The sequence below is a fragment of the Polypterus senegalus genome, chromosome 16 (assembly GCF_016835505.1).
Source record: "Polypterus senegalus isolate Bchr_013 chromosome 16, ASM1683550v1, whole genome shotgun sequence".
NCBI lineage: Eukaryota > Metazoa > Chordata > Cladistia > Polypteriformes > Polypteridae > Polypterus > Polypterus senegalus.
Window position 1 is genome coordinate 39,765,201 of NC_053169.1, and position 19,755 is coordinate 39,784,955.

The window sequence follows — 19,755 nt, forward strand, 5'->3', positions numbered from 1 at the left end:
TTGTGTTCAAGTTACATTCCGTGTTTGTCAATCGTTGTAAAGATGACAGGTTTCATTCATCGATTCGTTTCTTACTGCATCAATAAACAGCTCGTCTTCTTCTTTATCTGAGACCTGACACACTGCATGCACGGGTTTTTTTACACTGTCTTCCTTTAGCGGGACATTGACTTTTTCCAACGTGTGCTTTGTTTTGGATTTATGAATATGCTTGTATGTATCAGACGCTTCATATTTTTGCTGCCTTTTCAATTGTGTAATTGGTTTTGTTCAGCTCTTTGGAACTGTTGCTTTTATCTGTGCACTGCGTCAGTTCACGTGAGCCGCTCGGTGTACATGCATCGAAGGTTCCCAGCTGTGCTGGTGCCATCTCGTGCTATGTCCATGGCTGTATTTAATGTTACCTTAGTCCTGGCACTTAAAACTTTCTCTCGCAGTTTCGCTGAGTTTGTACCAAACACCACCCTGACCATCTCATCTTCCTCTGCATAAGCACAGTCCTTCACCCGTGAATATTTAGTGGAGTTTGCTATTGGATTGCCGCTGACGGACGGCCTTATATGGGCAGGCACTAAATTACAAACGCCAGCGCAGCCTGTCTATGAACTTAATTTAAAGTGTAGGTTTACATCGTGCTTTGTTTCCAAGTAGCAGAACTCATGAATATGGTTGTATATGTCACTCGCCGCTTCTTATTGTTTAGCTGCCTTCTCAATTATATAATGCATGTTTTCTTCAGCGCTTTTTTGAGGTCTTCCTGGTTTTCTATGTACTGCGTGATTACGTGGGAGGCGTGATGATGTCACACGAAACTCCGCCCCCACGGCGTTGAAGCTCATCTTCATTACAGTAAATGGAAAAACTGCTTCCAGTTATGACCATTACGTAGAATTTCGATATAAAACCTGCCCAACTTTTGTAAGGAAGCTGTAAGGAATGAACCTGCCAAATTTCAGCCTTCCACCCACAAGGGAAGTTGGAGAATTAGTGGTGAGTGAGTGAGTGAGTGAGTGAGTGAGTGAGTGAGGGCTTTGCCTTTTATTAGTATAGATTTGCAGTTTCTCTTCAGTAGTTCACTGTTAAATGCACAAAAACATCTGTTTATATACTTACTGCCTTTTTTTTATCATATGAAAACTATGCATAATTTCTATATGTCATCTCCCAATGATTCAATCTCTTGTTTAAATTTTGTATAAAAAATTTTATACGTCATTTAATTTTCAGCCACTTGTTCTGCAGATATAGTTTATCTACCAATTAACCTCCAATACAAGCAAAATGTTTTAATCTTTTGGTTTCACAGATGATGGAGGTAACATTTTTGAAAGAATGGGAGCCTATGGTGACCTAGACTGGACAACAGCAAACATTTTAAAAAAACATCCATTAAAAATTTCACGTTTCTCATGTTACATAACCCATATAATTCACAGGTTGCCCAGTCAGAAAAATTAAATTATTCCACAAACGGAAAACCTTTTTACACAGGACTACACTTTTGAATTAAAGACCAGCCTGTCTCCCTCATTTACTGGTCAAGCGTGCTGTGTTTTTTTCAAAAGCACGACACCATGTGAATGGGCTTCCTATTAGGGATTCCCTTAATTTTCTTGAGGTATGTATATAACAATATTTTAACCAAAAATGCATGTGTTTTGCATTTTATGAGCATTCATCTAAACAACTTGTGAAATATGTGGGTTGTGCAAGTAACATGAAATTATTCATAGACTTTTTTGGTATTGTTTGCTGTTGTTCATTATTGGTCACCATAGGCTATAATTCTATTAGAAATATTGTTATCTCCATTCTCATAGGAAACATAAGATTACAATTTTTCTTGACCATCACTTGGACAGCATGGGTTAAATTAACAAATTAAAATATATATATATTTTTTTGTGTGGAGTATTCCTTCAACCTGCAGTATACAACTCATAAGCATGTCATGTTTATGTCAGATGCACCACAACCAAACAAAAGTAAATATATTGATATATGACAATGCAAAAATCACATGTACAAAAGTGTGTATGTGTATGTCTTTATTGCTGTCACTGTTCCAAGGAGATATGAAAGTAAGAATTCCATTCTACTTTGTACACAACAATAAACTTGAACCTGAAGAGGAGACACATATATCAGAACCTAAAATCCTTTAAACAGACAGTGTTCTCCACTCATGGGCAAGCAGTATAGTTTGATTTGCTTTCTTGGTTACTTTAGCACAAAAGCTTCTGTTAGCATTATGCACCAGTTTAGTGAAGGGCTTTTTTGTGCAGCTTCAAGTATTATAAAAAATGAAAGGAAACATGCTGATGTGTGATAAGCTGAAATGCTATTTTATTAAAAAGAACCTGCCTCAGATGTTTGAAAGATTAGTTAAACTTGGTGTTAATTTATTTTTTTAATGAAAATCCTATTTTGTTAAAAGTTTGTATCTGTTTTTTACGTATTAAAAACATATAGGGGTTAATGCTAGCCTTAATAAATATTATTAAAATAATGTTAATTCTTCTAAAATCAGAAAACACAATTTTCATTCACTATAGTTTATTAAATAAAATAGGGTTGTTTAAATGGTTTTTCTTTGATAATGCAGAACCGTGTCTGTCTTGAAAAAGTGCTTTGCATTGGATTTCATTGTTAACTAAGTACTGTATTAGTATTGGCTGTCAAAATATTCTTTCTTTTTATCTGTACAACATACATAAGAAAAACAGATTCACAGAAACATTATTTGTGTTTTTTTATCTTTACAGAAGGAAGTATAGTGCACCCAGAGAATGAAAAGGCATGGACTGGAAAAAGTAGAAAGTAAACACATTTTGCTGGTAAGTGAATGATATTTTTGAAAGGTGTATATCACTCTTTAATATTTACAGTAAATGCTTTTCTTGCTTGTCTAATAAAAAGTTGGAGCACTAACTGTAGTGCCTGTTCTCTTCCATTGCATCATAGCCTATATGGTGAATCTGTATAAAATGAAAGTTTTGGCTGACTCCTTGGATGAATGATTAATAAACAGTGTTACTTGCTATAGAAGAAACCATTGGATACTGTATAAATATCGTAAATTGTCTTTGATGCATTCCATACTTATAGTGTAGGACTATCTTTTGCAAAAGTGAAACTTGTTATTCTTTTTGGATCTGACCCTTGGCCAGCAATTCTGTATTAAAAGCATCTTGCCAACTTCTTCTGCAGCACATATACAGTGGGTATAGAAAAGAATCACCCCCATCAGATTATTCCCATTTTTTTTGCTTTATAGCCTTAAATGAAAACACACAAACTAATACTTTTTCCAGCTTTACTTACTCAATGCAATCTATAATATCCAAGTGAAAGATATCACAGCTATAGTTAAGTAGAATTTTAAAAAAATAAAAAAAAAGAAATGAGATTAATAAAGGATCACCCTCCTCCTAAACAATATTTGTAAACTCAATCAGGTGTAAGTAACCACCATTTCTATCGCAGACCATGGTTACTGGATTCCAACTGTGATTAATTGTAATCAGTGTGATTAGTGAAGCATAAAAACAGCTGTTCCTGGAGCATTCCCTTGCTTGGTAGTGCAACTGACAGCAAACAACTGACTATGGGTGGCAAGCCACTTTCAAAAGATCTCAGGGATAGAGTTGTGGACATACACAAGGCAGGAGATGGATACAAAAAAATCTTAAAGGCTTTATCAATCCCAAGGAGCATAGTAAAGTCCATAATAAAGAAGTGGCAAGTGTTTGGTACTACTAGGACCCTCCCTGGAGTCCCTCCAAACTGGATGGAAGAGCAAGGAGGAAACTGGTAAGAGAGGCTACCAAGAGGCCAATGGCCATTGTGAAGGAGTTACAGGATTTTATGACAAAAAGCACTAACAATTGTGGCTTGTTCAGGAGGGTCACAAGGAAAAAGCCACTTCACAAGAAAGTCCACATTAAGGCTTGTTTGAGCTTTGCCAGAATGCAAATTGAAAATTCTGATGCCAAGTGGAAAAATGTCTTATTATTTAGTCTCAATACAAAACCGTACAATGGCGGAAATCCAGTGCAGCTCACCATCCACAACACACCATGCCTACATTTAAACATGGAGGTGGCAGCATCCTGTTATGGGGGTGTTTCTCTGCTGCAGGGCCTGGTGGTCTCGTTAGGCTAGAAGGAAAATGGATGGGGCAAAATACCTTCAAATTCTTGAGGAAAACCTGCTGCCTTCTGCCAGAAAGTTGAAGTTGGGCAGAATATTCACCATTCAACACGACAATGACCCGAAGCACATAGCAAAATTGACCACACATTGGCTGAAGGAGAAAAAAGTGAATGTCCTTGTGTGGCCTAGTCAGAGCCCAGACCTAAATTCCATTCGAAATCTGTGGAAAAATTTGAAGATAGCAGTCCACCAACACTCACCATCTAATGTGACTGAACTTGAACAGTTCTGTAAAGAAGAGTTGGCAAATATTGCTCAATCTAGATAGATATGCAAAGCTGATAGAATAGTATCCCAACAGACTCAAGGCTGTCATTAAAGCAAAAGGTGGTTCAACAAAATATTGACCTTGTGGGGTGATCCTTTATTAATCTCAGTATGTCGTGTTTTTGATTTTTTATAATTGGTCTGAACTGTATCTGTGATATCTTTCACTTGGATTTTATAGGTTGCATTAAGTAAGTAAAGCTGGGAAGAAATATTTTTTGTGTGTGTTTTCATTTAAAGCTGTAAAAAAAAAATTAAAAAAAAATGGAATATTTCGAAGGGGGTGATTCTTTTCTATGCCCACTGTGGGTATTTAGTCCTTTTTAAAATCTATCAAAGACTTCCAGGAATATATAGTATCTCTACTTGTCATGATAAGTGTGAAACAAGTTTGTCCCCAAAGGAAAATTAAAATTTTGCCAAATTTTCAAAATATTTTCACCTCTACACCAGTAGAGGATGCTATCAAAATAGTGAAATCTGTTATGTGTAATTGTTTTTTCTTATTTTTAAAAAATTCTCCTTACATGTTTAGGTAATATGATTCATATAGATGACATTAAACTAGTGTTATGCCAAGGTATTGGTACCAAACAGTGAATATGTACACTCACTGGCCACTTTATTAGGTATATGTTTTGAACTGCTTGTTAAGGCAAACATCTAATCAGCCAATCACATGGCAGCAACTCAATGCTTTTAAGGCATATAGACATTGTCAAGACAATCTGCTAAATTTAAAACTGAGAATCAGAATGGACAAGAAAGGCGATTTAAGTGACAACGTAGCTCGGTTTTTGGTGCCAGATGGGCTGGTTTGAGTATTTCAGAAACTCATTGATCTACTGGGAATTTCACCCACAACCATCTCTAGGGTTTACAGAAAATTATCCAAAAAAGGGAAAATATCCGGAGAGTGGCAGTTGTCTGAGTGAAAATGCCTTGTTGATGTCAGAAGTCAGAGGAGAATGACCAGGCTGATTCGAGCTGATAGATAGGCAACAATAACTTGTATTGTAACTTGTTACAACTAATGTGCATTCGTAGATGTTATTCTGCATAACACATCGAACCTTGAAGCAGATAGGCTACAGATGCAGAAGACCACAACGGGTGCCACTCCTGTCAGCTAAGAACAAGCAACTGAGGCTATAATTCACATGTGCTCACCAAAATTAGATATAAGAAGACTGGAAAAACTTTCCCTGATCTGATGCTTCTCCATTTCTGCTGCAACATTTGGATGGTAGGGTCAGAATTGGCATTGGCAATATCAAAGTATGGATCCATCTTGCCTTATATCAGTAGTTTAGTTCAGAGTGGTGGTGGTGTAATGGTATGGGGGATATTTTCTTGGCTCACTTTGGACCCCTTAGTACCTGATGAGCATCGTTTAAACACCACAGCCTACCTTTGTATTGTTGCTGACCATGTCCATTCCTTTATGACCGCAGTATAGTCATCTTCTGATGGCTACTTTCAGCAGGATAATTCACCATGCCACAAAGCTCATTTCATCTTAGACTCGTTTCTTGAACATGAAAATTAGTTTACTGTACTCGAATGACCTCAACAGTCACCAGATCTCAATCCAATAAAGCACCTTTGGGATGTGGTGAAATGAGAGATTTATATCATGGACTTGGTACTGTCAGGTTTCCAGCACCTTGTTGAATCTATATCGCAATGAATTACGTCAGTTGTGAAGGCACAAGGGTTTACAATCTGGTACTAGTAAGTTGTACCAAATAAAGTGGCTGGTGAGTGTATGTGAAACTAGTTTTAGGGTGTGTACATTATCATGTTTGGGAATTAAAATAAAGAGATAAAATTCTATATATCATGTAAAAATTATTTTACATTTTGCAACATTCTCTTGCTATTAGTAGTTTTAGTTGACAGACAGCTAAATCTATACAAGTAGGTTCCCATTCAGAAAGAACATTCCGATATAGCAATATTTATGGGTAAATTTACCCCAAAATCTCAAAAATGCTTTGAATGACGCTGTTGCTGTGAGCATTGGAGTTACTTTTCCAGAACCATTAAGGCAGGAGAGAAGAGAGAGAATTAGAGCCAGATGTGACATACTTGGATCAAAGACGAGAATAGAGGGCATGAGTTTAAATTTAATGAGTCCTCTATGAAATACTCCATTCTAACATACATTTGCGTCTATGGACCCTAAGGAACTTAAGGAACATCCCAATCCCAACTCCTCTCCCCATTGCCTGCCTACCAGAATCATTTAAATTACAGGAACCCTGATCGTTTAAGATGCCCCTAAAACATAGTACTGGCAGTTATTTTCTTCCACTTCAAGCTCTAGAGAAAACACCTCCCAAAGCAAAAACATTTAATCCATTACATTTGCTGTCTAAAGGTGCAGCCTGTAAACGTTATCGTTGTTTGTAATAAGTTAAAGTGAAATGCAATATGTTAGAACTTTATCTGCCTATGGCAAAAAAAAATATATACAGCCATGAACATACAACTGATGAAAAACACAAAGAAATCCTGTAGTGAATGATGTAAACAGGTGAAAATCGTAAACCTCTAATGCAGATAATTATAATTCTATAATTACCAATCACCCATTTCATTTTAAAAGAGTATATTTTCCTGTAAATCCTCTAAAATAATTCATTTGGCTACGTAGCATTTTCATACATTTTGGCATTTTATTCCATTTATGGTTTTATCTGTGCAGACTGAAATTTATCTGTAGTCAAAGCAACTTATTTTTACAAACATAAGGAAGGAGTAAGAATTAAATAACTATGTGGGTGCATTGCATTAAATTAGGCATTGTGAGTGTCCTTTGCACAGTTTTAAGATGGAAACCTTATCTATGTAAATTCTGTAAATATTAATGTGTCCTTAGCTTTTGGCAACAGTAATAAGATAACCATGAAATATATGTTCATAATTAGCATAAAGTATAATAAAAACTATTAAACAGGACAATTCCAAAATACAAATAAAATCTGAGACGGTTAAAAGAGAATCTAGGGCTGGAAGAAGGCACATGTGTAGAGATGAGTTTTAAATTTGATATTTTAAGAGAAATAGAATATAGAGAATGAATGTTATGAAGGAGTCCGTGCTAGAGCTCAGGAGTACTACAGCAGGCAGCGTGCTCCTCTTTTATGGACAGACGATCTGATATAACAAGAAGAAAACAGAAGAACTGGAGTGTTCATAATGTTCATAAATGAGCAATATATATGACCAGTCCAAGTTAAAAGTGTTTAATATGTGAGCATGGGTAATATATTAATTCTGTTTAACTGGAAGCTTATGACATGGGTGTAATCATGGTCATTAGTTTAACTTCATAAACATACTTAATTTTTAAGGACCATTTATATCTTTTTTTTTTTGTAGGTTTAGTAGGGCAGCAAGATGCAAGGGTGTAATGGCAGTCTAACTTTGAGATGATAAGTGCATGAAATAGTGTCTGAGCTGCAGAGTGAGACGGTAAGGGACTTGGTTCTAAAACGTTATGCATATGATGTAAGATAACTTGGGATATAGAATTAACATTGGTTTCAAATAACAGAGTGCTGTCAAAAAGTATATCAATGGCTTTTGATATAAGAGCAAAAATGAGTAGGGGTGCTGTCAGAGCAAATGTCTAAGCTGCTAGATTTTGAAAGAATAGCTTGTGAACCTAAAAAAGGAAATTCATATTTGCTATTATTAAGCTTTAGGGGATGACATGCCATCTGATATTTAATGTCAAAGATGCAACAAATCATAGCAGAAGCTGGGCAAACATCAGAGGGTTTGGTAGAAATGTGAATATGGATGTCATCAGCTAAGCAATGAAAATATATACCACGGTGATGCATAGTTGAATTTAGAGTAAAAAAGTAACTGATAAACAGCATGTAGCCTATTACTGAGTCTTAGTACACACAATGGGTAGCAGTGAAATAGTGAAAACTGCATTTTTTCAGTTCAACATATTAAAATGTGTTAGTTAAATATGACTGAAACCATGAATAAAACATGCCATTTATATCTAAACATGAAGATTGTTCCAATAATAGTTTATGAAAAATGGTATCAAAAATCTAACTTGCACTCATGGCTGAAATTATCGGCACCCCTGGAATTTTCCCAGAAAATGCACCATTTCTCCCAGAAAATTGTTGCAATTACAAATGTTTTGGTATACACATGTTTATTTCCTTTATGTGCATTAGAACAACACAAAAAAACTGAGAAAAAAAAAGCCAAATCTGACATCATGTCACACAGAACTCCAAAAATGGACCGGACAAAATTATTGGCTCCCTCAACTTAATATTTGGTTGCACGCCCTTTGGAAAAAATAACTGAAATCAAGCGCTTCCTATAACCATCAACAAGCTTGTTACACCTCTCAAATGGAATTTTTGACCACTCTTCTTTTGCAAACTGCTCAAGGTCTCTCAGATTTGAAGGGTGCCTTCTCCCAAAAGCAATTTTGAGATCTCTCCATAAGTGTTCAATTGGATTTAGATCCGGACTCATTGCTGGCCACTTCAGAACTCTCCAGTGCTTTGTCTTTAACCATATCTGGGTGCTTTTAGAGGTATGTTTGGGGTCATTGTCCTTCTGGAACATCCATGACCTCTGACACAGACCCAGCTTTCTGACACTGGGCCCTAAATTGCGCCCCAATATCTTTTGGTAGTCTTCAGATTTTATGATGCCTTGCACACAGTCAAGGCATCCAGTGCCAGAGGCAGCAAAACATCCCCAAAACATCTTAGAACCTCCACCAAGTCTGACTGTAGGTACTGTGTTCTTTTCTTCGTAGGCCTCATTCCATTTTCTGTAAAGAGTAGAATGGTGAGCTTTACCAAAATGCTCTACCTTGGTCTCATCTGTAAACAAGACATTCGCCCAGAAGGATTTTGTCAAACTCCAGTGTGGCTTTTTATGTTTCTGTGTCAGCAGTGGGGTCCTCCTGGCTCTCCTGCCATAGCGTTTCATTTCGGTCAGATGTCGATGGATAGTTCGAGCTGACACTGTTGCACCCCGAGTCTGCAGAACAGCTTGAATATGTATTAAAGTTGATTGAGGCTGTTTATCCACCATTTGAACTATCCTTTGTTGCAGTCTTTTATCAGTTTTTCTCTTTTGTCCACATCCAGGGAGATTAGCAACAGTGTCATGTATTGTGAATTTCTTGATTATGTTGCGCACAGTGGACAAAGGAACATGAAGATCACTGGAGATGGACTTGTAGCCTTGAGATTGTTGATATTTTTACATAATTTTTGTTCTCAAGTCCTCATGCAATTCTCTGCTCTTCTTTGTGTTCTCCATGCTTAGTGTGGCACACTCAGACACACAACAGAAATGTTGAGTCAACTTTTCTTCATTTAAACTGGCTTCAGGTGTGATTGCTATATTGCCAGCACCTGTTTCTTGCCACGGGTGAGTTCAAACGAGCATCATATGCTTGAAATAAAACGATTTACCCATAGTTTTGAAAGGTGCCAATAACTTTGTCCGGCCCATTTTTGGAGTTCTGTGTGACATGATGTCAGATTTGGCTTTTTTTTTCTCTGTGTTTTTGTGGTGTTCCAATGCACATAATGGAAATAAACATGTGTATACCAAAACATTTTTAATTGCAACAATTTTCTGGGAGAAATGGTGCATTTTCTGGGAAAATTCCAGGGATGCTGATAAATTCGGCCATGACTGTAGATCCAGAAATATAATATTGCTTAGTGGTCCCAAATCAGCTGCACAAAGCAGATCTTTTGTCGCTTATACCAAGACTGTTTTAGTGATTTCTAGAATCAAATCCCCTGGAAAATGTATTAAAATTATGGTATTATTTATGTATATATACAGTAGATTTGAAAAAAAAAGGTGAATGTACTGTGCATTAATAATTAAACAAACGCCTATCCATACTATGTTCTATAAAACACAATAAGTCTGACATATCTAGTTTCTAATTTATAGATTTATAGAACCGTTACTGCTAATGGAAAATAAAACTTCAATTTACAATAGTATTTGGTTTATGTATACATTATATACATGTGCTTCATTTTGAAAAAGTAGCAAAAGTTAAATATAAGTAGGACCAGTATTGAGTCTGTAATTCAGGGACTAGGGTTGCAATATGGGTGTACTCCACAAAGTAAGCTAGACAAATTTTTTGCATATTTTAGTAATTAAATAACAAATACCATACAGGTAGAATGGATGCAAATTTAAATATGCTAGGTTGTTTCCAAAGAAATTTACATCCCATAAAATATGTATATTATTCATATAGGCTATGCTTTTGGATGCAGTCCAGCATTTGTGCAAATGCAGCATGCTATAGATTAGATCTCCACTATCAGGGCCCATACACAAGTAAGTTTGTACAGTGGATGATTGCTGAAAAGAAATATTAGTTCTAACCTGCAATATCCATGAGAAAACTTCAGTGTTTGTAAATCTGGTCAATTTAGGTTTAGTGTTGCATGTCTTTCCCATCTTTAGAACAATTTTGCTTGCATGATGGTTTTGTAAATCTATAGATTGTGATAGTCTTAACCATGGAATAATCAATCACCTGTTATGACCATTGTGCTTAAGTTGGTGCTAATTTTGATCAATTACCAGCATCTGAACTTCCTGTTGTTGAATTATCCATCCATTATCCAACCCTCTAGGACAACAAAATGATCAGGTCAAACTGAGTCATACCCTTTTTCATTTTGCCTTTAAATGATCTGGGTCCCTTTTATTGCCAGTAATCTTGCATTTCCGAAACATTTTACAGATGTAACGTTACCTATAATGTCAGTACTTCAGGCTAGTCTGAACATACCACACACATTCAGGCCAAGCACATTCAAGATGTGGGTTTATTTTAGACTTCCCTTGAAACCCATACCATATAGGCCCAAACACTAAATACAATATAAGGCATTAAGGTGGTGTTTGATTATTTAATTATCTGAGATTACACAACAATCTTTTTTTTATTTATTTTTTAAATAATACTTTGCTTGCCGACTGACACTTACCCTCACTACTTTTATTAGCATTGCAGAAAATGAGGTGCCAAAGTATATTCCAGGGCTGCTGGTAGCAATTAAGTATACACCAGGAAATTATAAAAAATGTGTTACGGTAACTGTATTATGCACTTAATGGTCTTTTAGTTAAAGCCGTTTAGAATTCTGTACTTACTGGAAGTTTAAAAACTACTTTCAGAGTCTTATAGTCTACTAAATTGTATTGCAGTATTCCTGTTACAGAACTCTTTTGGGTTTTGCTAAATCTAAAGGAAGATTATGCATTTGTTATGTTTTGGGTAAAAAGTATATTAAAATAGTATTATTGGTGTCAAAAAGCTCCCTTAAGTGCATTAACTTATTTTGGAAAGTTGGAGATCATAGTTAAAATAAATGTTGGGCCTGCACACCAATTTAAATAGCCATGCACAGACATTGAGTCACTTTAGGTTACTAGGTTGTTTTTAAAACAAAGTCATTTAATATTTTTTCCGGTTTTTAGTTCAGTTTGGCGCCTCTTCTTAAAATTTCTCTTTTGTTCATTTTATAACATATTACAATGTTTTTTTTTTTTTTTCATCTTCATTCTTCTGCATTTATTAATCTGCTGTCACAAATGTGTTTTATGTGGGCTAACTAGTAGAAGGTTTCTTTCACATTTTATTAATGTTTTTCATGAAAATACTTTTTGTAAGTAAAATGGGAATCACGAGCTTGTCATATTGTTTAATTTCTTCTGAAACAAAGCTTCATTTGAAAACATAATGTTCATTTGTTTAACCAAAAACTATGTATGTATTCACACATTGATTCAATGAATTGATATTGACCGTTAAACATTGCTTAATTGTAAATATAGTTTCACTTAGAGGTTTTAGTCATTATTAATAATTGCACCAAAGCTTTTTTTCTTTTAAAATTTATATTTACTATATTTATACAGTTTTTTTATCCATTGTATCAGATATACATTACTAATTCTTAAAGTGTAATTATAAATAAAGATTATCATTTTAATTATGCAATACTTGTTTCTTGCCAAAACCTGTACTACGTGACACATGCAAACAAATAATAAACACAGAATAAACCTTTCAATCAAATATTGATGAAATGTTTATCAAGAAATATACAAGGCTTAACAAGTTTACACACAAAATAGACAAATTTTGCTGTTAAGGTAACTAGCCTGTCATACACTAAGCAGCATTTTCAAATTGTTCTTTGTCTTGTTCTTCTGTTTGAAAATATAAGCCACTATAGTTAACACAAACTTGTTCGCCATCCAAACCCGGACAAGTAATGTTCATTTTAATTAAAGGACAAATAAAGTTCTGTATTCATTAATGTATTTTTGCCATTTGTCTAACTTTATAGGACTTTATTTGACTTCCCCGATTCCTTTTTTTCAGTTTATTGCTATGCTTTCTTTAATTTAAAGGCTAATATTCCTATCTGTTCTCACTCTGGTAGTCTGCTTTACTGTTCTTTGTTTACAGGAAGTAAAAGACGTGTGCTTACTTAAGGTGACACCTTGTGTAAAGGTGCACTATATCTAAATTACCATAAAGCTTAGAAAAACAGATGCTGAAAAAAATCTCTTTTTTTTTGTGATCAGCCAATTTACCAATCACCAATCTTCTCTTTTGTAGTAAAAAAAATCAGATTACTGGCAGATCGATTGGACCATTCACTACATACTTTGTTATGGATAAAAAGAATCGACTGGGGACTACACAAGCTGTTACACTACTGCTTCAATAACAGTTACAAGTGAAATGAATTATTACATGCAGCGTTGTTACAAAAATACATGCAAAATAACTTCACATATGCTTTAATGAACTTTTTCACTGAATTAAATATGGAGGATATTCCATAAAGTAGCAGTGACCACAGGAAGAGGACAGTATAATGACTCATTCTCTGGCATATAGACAGTTCTGAATATGCTTTGTACTATAAGCCCAAGCACTGCAGTGTGTGAATATACAGTACCTTGCCAGGCCTAAACCTCATCCTTGCGAACATGAGGACCTGATGAATGAAGAAAACAAGGGAAACCCTTTTAAAAACTCACTTACAGTGTGAAAAACTTCAGTACAAATGTATATAGTACCAATTAAAAGTTATCGCACAACTCAGTTTTTCTTCTAATTTAATCAGATGAAATGCAATGAAAGACCTAAAATGGTGAAAAGGTAAGCAGTAAACTGCCAGAGACTTAAATTTAAAAAACTGGAAAAAGTAAATACAAGAATACTATAAATTGGCCTTCTTCATGGAACAACTAATAGGTTACAAACTACAGATGTTCTGCAGCAATTAAATGAAGCCTTGCGGGTTGAAGCAAACAATTTACACAGGTGTCCTGGCTTCTGTGGATTACTTAAAAACCTTCTGTCTGACATAAAGCCGACTTGGAACAGACTGAAGTACTACTTGGACGATATTCTAGAGATAATAGCAAGAAAGCTGAAATTAACAAAAGAAGTGAGTCAGAGCATTATTATTACCCTTAGAAGTGTGGGCCTTTCATTTAGAGGAATTGCAAAAAAATCAAAAGTGTCATTGAGTACACTGGTTTCCTACGCAATCCAAAGGCAATTGGAAACTGGAAGAAACTCTGATAGGAAGAGATCTGGCAGACCCAAAGTCACAGCTAAATCACAGGACAAGTTTTTGAAGGTCACCGGCTTGCATGATAGGCACCTCACAGCACAACAACTTCAAGCACAACAAGTCTCAGTTTCTACTGTGAAGAGGAGACTTTGTGCTGCTGGTTTGACAGGACAAGTGGCACTAAGAAAGCCATTCCTTAAAGGACAAAATAGGGCCTTGAGATACTAGCTGTGGAGTACTGCAGATTGGACAGAGTCTCCTTCACAGTAGTGTTCTCAAACCTTTGACCAGCATTGTACAAAAGTCTTCAATGCAGTCGTTTAGAGAAATCACTGTATTAAATCAAAAGGTGCATGACACTGTAAAAGTCATATTGCAACTGGGAATAATGATGAAGATCAAAGTGGTAATTATTTTCACATAGATATTTGTGATGTCTAAGGTCTGAAAACAAAATTTGAGAATGCAGTATTAATGTTGTGTTTAATTCATTTTTTAGAAAACTAGGGGGCTTCGCTCGCCAACCCTCGTGTTTTGGTTTTCCAGATACACACTTGTAAGATTTTTTTTTTCTTTGAATTGTTGCCATTTCATTAGTTTCACTTTTATTTCAGAATTTCTGTAAAAACGATATTTGGAATCTTTCGTGTCCCAATATACTGAATCCTTTAAATGTGAGACTTGTGTTTAATGACTTTGTACCATAATTTAGGATAGGTTTCTCTGTTTGGAATTTCAGAACAGACAAAATGATCCACGTCATCAGCATTTCATAATTTTTTTTGCAAAGTAACCAATAAAAGCATGTCAGTTAAACCCCATTTTTGAAATTCTCTGACTTAAACTAATTTCCTTTTGTTTGCGTCAGTGCGATCTATGCTATCTTTTTTTTTTGATACTATAGCGACTGACGTAATAAAGTGTCACAAATGTTCTACTTTAACAATTGCTGACTGCGTAACCCCAAACACAACTTTCTAGCACCCTCTCCAACCCCTCCTCCCATGCCTCTTGCCTCCCCCTTACCACATCAATCAGCACCCAGCTATCAGTCTTCTGTGCTGCACTCTGCCTCCCCTCAATCGGACATAACAGTCACTTAAAATGAAAAAGGCTTCAGCTTGGCTGGGATGCTATGATACTTTCGACTGTTACTGCTTTCATATTCTGTACCTTTCTCTGCATATGTATTGCGCCTTGGGTCTCTTTTCTCCGTGCTGCTCTTTCTTCTTTGCTGAGAGCACAGGATCTGTGTGTACAATGTGACTTTACATGACTGAATGTTTTGCTGGCTGTCCTTGCTCTTATTTGATAAGAAGGGTGTGTCTTGCAAGAATCATATGTTCCATGTCCCCACGAGACTGCCCTGGGACAATCTCTTGGCACCAAGTCTTATGTTTACAGTCCCCGCGAGACACTCTGTGGCCAGTCTTTTTTGTTTCGCAGGTCTTTAAAATGTCTTTCGAGAACTTCCGAGAAGATCATGTATCATCGCCTTGCATTTCCTTTCCAGGATTTTTTTTTTATATATAGAGAGAGATTTTGTATACATTGGAAAAATGATCACACCTCAACATTATAATCATTTAAGACATGTCATTTTACAAAAATTATTCTTTTTCAAGATGCCAGTAGTGTTTATATCGCAGTGGAAGATGGAGTGCAATGCACTCATGTACAACAATACTTTGCAAATAAATGTTGCTTTAAAAACTTCTCTTTAAACCCCCTCACCCAATTTATAAAGCTGGACTACCACGTTTGCGCATACAGCCCAGCAGACTACTACAGTATATGTATTTACAATTTGGCCACCCATGAATAAGCTGATTTGTAGCTGTTTCAGCAAATTAAGAAGAGATGAGGAGTGTAATTCTGCGTGTCCATTACTCAGTGTGACACACTTTAGGTAAAGACTGCAGTGATTTTTTTTCCCCCTTAATTTTACATGATCTGCAAAGAATTGGGAAAGAATTTTACTTATTATGAAATTAATTGCATATCAGTGCCTATGTTGAAGGAGAAACAGTCTTCAGGATAATTTTACCTTGTCTTTCAGAAAACAAATGTGAAAGAGAGTCTCAGGTATAAGAAAGGTCCCATATAGTTTTATCTATGTGTATTTACACATGTGTTTAAAAACTGTGCTGAACTATCATTGTTTTACTTATTTGGCCAGTAACCATTCCACCTAAAGCTTAGCATGTTTGGGCTTCGCCAGTACTTAGACAAGATACCAACCAGTTAAGCTTAGGTTCCTTCTGAAAAAGGTGTTGGTAAGGTCATCATTGGAACTACAGTTCCCATTAGGTAGCAGGAAAGTGCTTTGGCTGATTGGAGGACTCCGTTATCAGTGCTCACAAAGTTTTTTAGAGGCCAAAGAAGAATTTAGTCTTAAGTTTGCAGGTACAGCACTTTTTTTCAACTTATTTGAATTGCAATTTTGTTTTGTCTGAGGGCAGTTCATTTTATCTCATCACGGGTTGTGTTTAGTCATGTTGAATTTCTAAAAGACCATTTTCCCTGTTTATTTTCTTCTAGGTCCTTTCCTGAGAAATGTACAGGTTTTAAAGGGGTGTATCATTGCAGTTGGAGCAAGATTCCTTTCTTTCAACCTTCCAAAAAACATTTTAAACTCTGAAACACCCTTTTAAGCTGAGTTAAACAGTTGTGAAATGGCATTTGAAATTAAGCTTAGCAACAACTGTATGTGAAAGAAAACTTGGCTGTTTCACTCACCAGTACCTATTTTGTGATATTGTACAAAACCAGTGGAGCCAAAGTTGGACCAGTGAACAAGGACAAGTAGTGACCTGCTCTTAGCTGATCAAACATGCATAGAGGAATTTCATTATACTGTGTGCACGTGACAACTCTGAAATGAACTGCTAACACTGCATTTGTTATCAAAGCAAAACCTTATATTTCTGTTACTGTGTACAAACCTGTGTACCAAAAGCCATGATGAAATGGAACGAAATGCAATTTTTTAGTGTATGCCAAGCTGCTATTCAGAATATGGCAGAAAGAGAACAACTGAGTACGGCGTTAGCAATTTAAATTTTTTCTTGATGCTAAACATTTATCCAAGTCCATTTTATGATGGGGCAATTATTTTAGGTTTGATACCTATATACCCCCCCACCCCCTAATTGTTGATAGTTTCTCTGGGTTATGGATTCAATTGTTTAACAAACCATGTAGTTTATTAATTTGTGATTAAACATTATCTGTGAAACCACACTAAACTAGGAAATACAAAAAAGTACTCTTCCAACCCACCAAGGAACTATAGCAGTAATTGAATCCTGTCATACAAAAAACAGAGACTTAGTGTACATGATGGAACACTTGCATTTCAGCCAGCAAAAAGGGTTACATTTTAAGAAATGTTTGCTTTCTTACCTTAAACCCTTTCTACAGATAAACCTGAGCAGCAAATATTATTTATGATAATCCGTGATTATTTACAATAATAAGGAACAATCTTTCATCCATTTTCTGCAGCCGCAGTTATGTTACCAATACCATCAACATCAAACATGACTAGGAGCCAGAAACATTTTAATTCTAAAGCAAAATCATGTAGTTTGAGAAGAAAATGTACTAACAATTAGATGAAATAGATAGTTATTAACTGTGACTGAGAGAATTAAAGTGAAAAATAAACAAAACACTAACTTTTACAAGTACCATAAACTTACACAGGCTTTTACAGACTCAGATAAATCAAATGTACTGTATGTTTTTATTCTATAATAGTAATAATAATAGCCACTCGCTACTCAAAACAGTTAATGCATGAAGGACCCGGGATGGAACCCGCAACCTCTCAACTTAGAGACAGCAGTTTTTACCTCTGCACCAGCCAAGCTGACATATAGGGATGTGTGTGTGTGTGTGTGTGTGTGTGTGTGTGTGTGTGTGTGTGTGTGTGTGTGTGTGTGTGTGTGTGTGTGTGTGTGTGTGTGTGTGTGTGTGTGTGTGTGTGTGTGTGTGTGTGTGTGTGTCATACTCTATGCCAACATCTTTTACTTTGGTTAAATACTGGAAAAAAGTGCACTTGTTTTGTTATATCTGTTTCTTTTGTGAAAGTGTATATTTAATATTTGTACCTCAATCTTCACACATTATACACATCACGTCAACATTTTTCCAATTATTGGTAGAACATGAAAAAAGTTTCTGTTTTAGGTATATGTTCAGTATTTCTTGCCTCACATTTCCTGTCATCCTACATTTACCCAGGTCATTGTAGACAAGGAACACAGATGAAATGTATGTGTTCCAAATAACAATATATTATTTAACCCAAGGGTCTCCAACTCCAGTCCTGGAGAACTACTGTGGCTGCAGGCTTTCATTCTAACCCTTTTCTTAATTAGTGACAGATTTTGCTGCTAATTAACCCTTTGCCTTAATTTTAATTGATGCACTAATCAGGCCCCTTAAACATTTCTTTTTTCTTTAATTAGCAGCCAAAAAATAATGAGACACAAAATGAGCCAACACGTGACCAACAACCTGTGTACATCACACAATATCTGAAAATAAAGAAAGGTGAAGGTCTCAGTAATGTTGATCTGCTCAGGTCCACAAAACATTTTCACAGCGCTCTTAAAAAACAAAATCAGCAGTTTTGGAAATGTTTGCAATTGCAGCATGAGAGCCATGGAATTAAATAACAGGTTTAATTAGTAATGAGAATTGGCTTCAAATTAAGAAACTGAATGGAGTGAAGTTGGTTGGAGTTTGAGGTCCGGTCTTAGTTGGTCATCTTTTGGCTCATTTTACGTCAAATTTATGTTTAGGTGTTTTTTTTAAGAAACAAAAATCAATTCAGTGATCACAGTCTCAAGAAACATCAATTTAAATAAAACTGCTCACTAATTAAGAAAAGGGCTAGAATAAAAGCCTGCAGCCACAGTAGCTCTCCAGGACTGGAGTTAGAGACCCCTGATTTACCCTATACAATTCAAGGCACCTCACTCCTAGATAAACAGACTTGGACTGGGAGAACTTCGTGTATGACTAAACCTACCCCCTCAGTGGGGTTGGGATAGCAGGCTGCCTGCTGCCAGTGCTGATCAACACATTTGCAAAACAAAAGACACAGGTGAGGAGGTGCGAGGGAATTTAAAGTTGCCTGGGATTATTTGTTTTTTTTCATAGACTTCAGGCATTCAAGTGTTAATCATAAGGTACATATTTATCAGTAATGCACACTGGTGCAAATTCCTGAGGTTACACCTCCACTGTTGAATACTTTGAACCACTGTCTGCTTCTTGATTGGATCTTATTTAAAAGTGAAAAGGGCTTATCTTATGCAAGTGAGGTGAAGGGAGGGTAGTGATGAATACACACCTTTGCATCAAAAGCTTTGGCACAAAGGCGAAAAAAATGTTAATTATAACAATGTTCAAGGAAACAGACTGAGTGAAAGAACATTTGCCTAACAAGCTCAGGAATAAGCACAAATTGGTATTTAGTTAAGACATTTGTTGGAACAAAAGCAGGTCCCCTTTATACTTGTGTGACTTTGGCAATCCAGCCAGATACAGAATAGGCAGATACTCTTTCATTTTTTATTATTATTTACAGTGTTACATACTTCAGGCTACAGTA

General features: G+C 35.9%; 1 protein-coding gene across 5 annotated transcripts in view; it reads left to right on the plus strand.

Moving 5' to 3' along the window:
* Positions 1-19,755, plus strand: part of socs5b (suppressor of cytokine signaling 5b) — a 156,282-nt gene that overhangs the window by 62,559 nt on the left and 73,968 nt on the right. For 3 of the 5 annotated variants that reach the window (XR_005630820.1, XR_005630819.1, XM_039737845.1), the window contains exon 2: positions 2,766-2,837. The gene's annotated coding sequence lies outside the window, so the exon portion shown is untranslated. Of the gene's footprint in view, positions 1-2,765; positions 2,838-7,869; positions 7,963-19,755 lie in introns of all 5 variants that reach the window. The other 2 variants (XR_005630818.1, XM_039737844.1) reach the window with 1 other exon arrangement.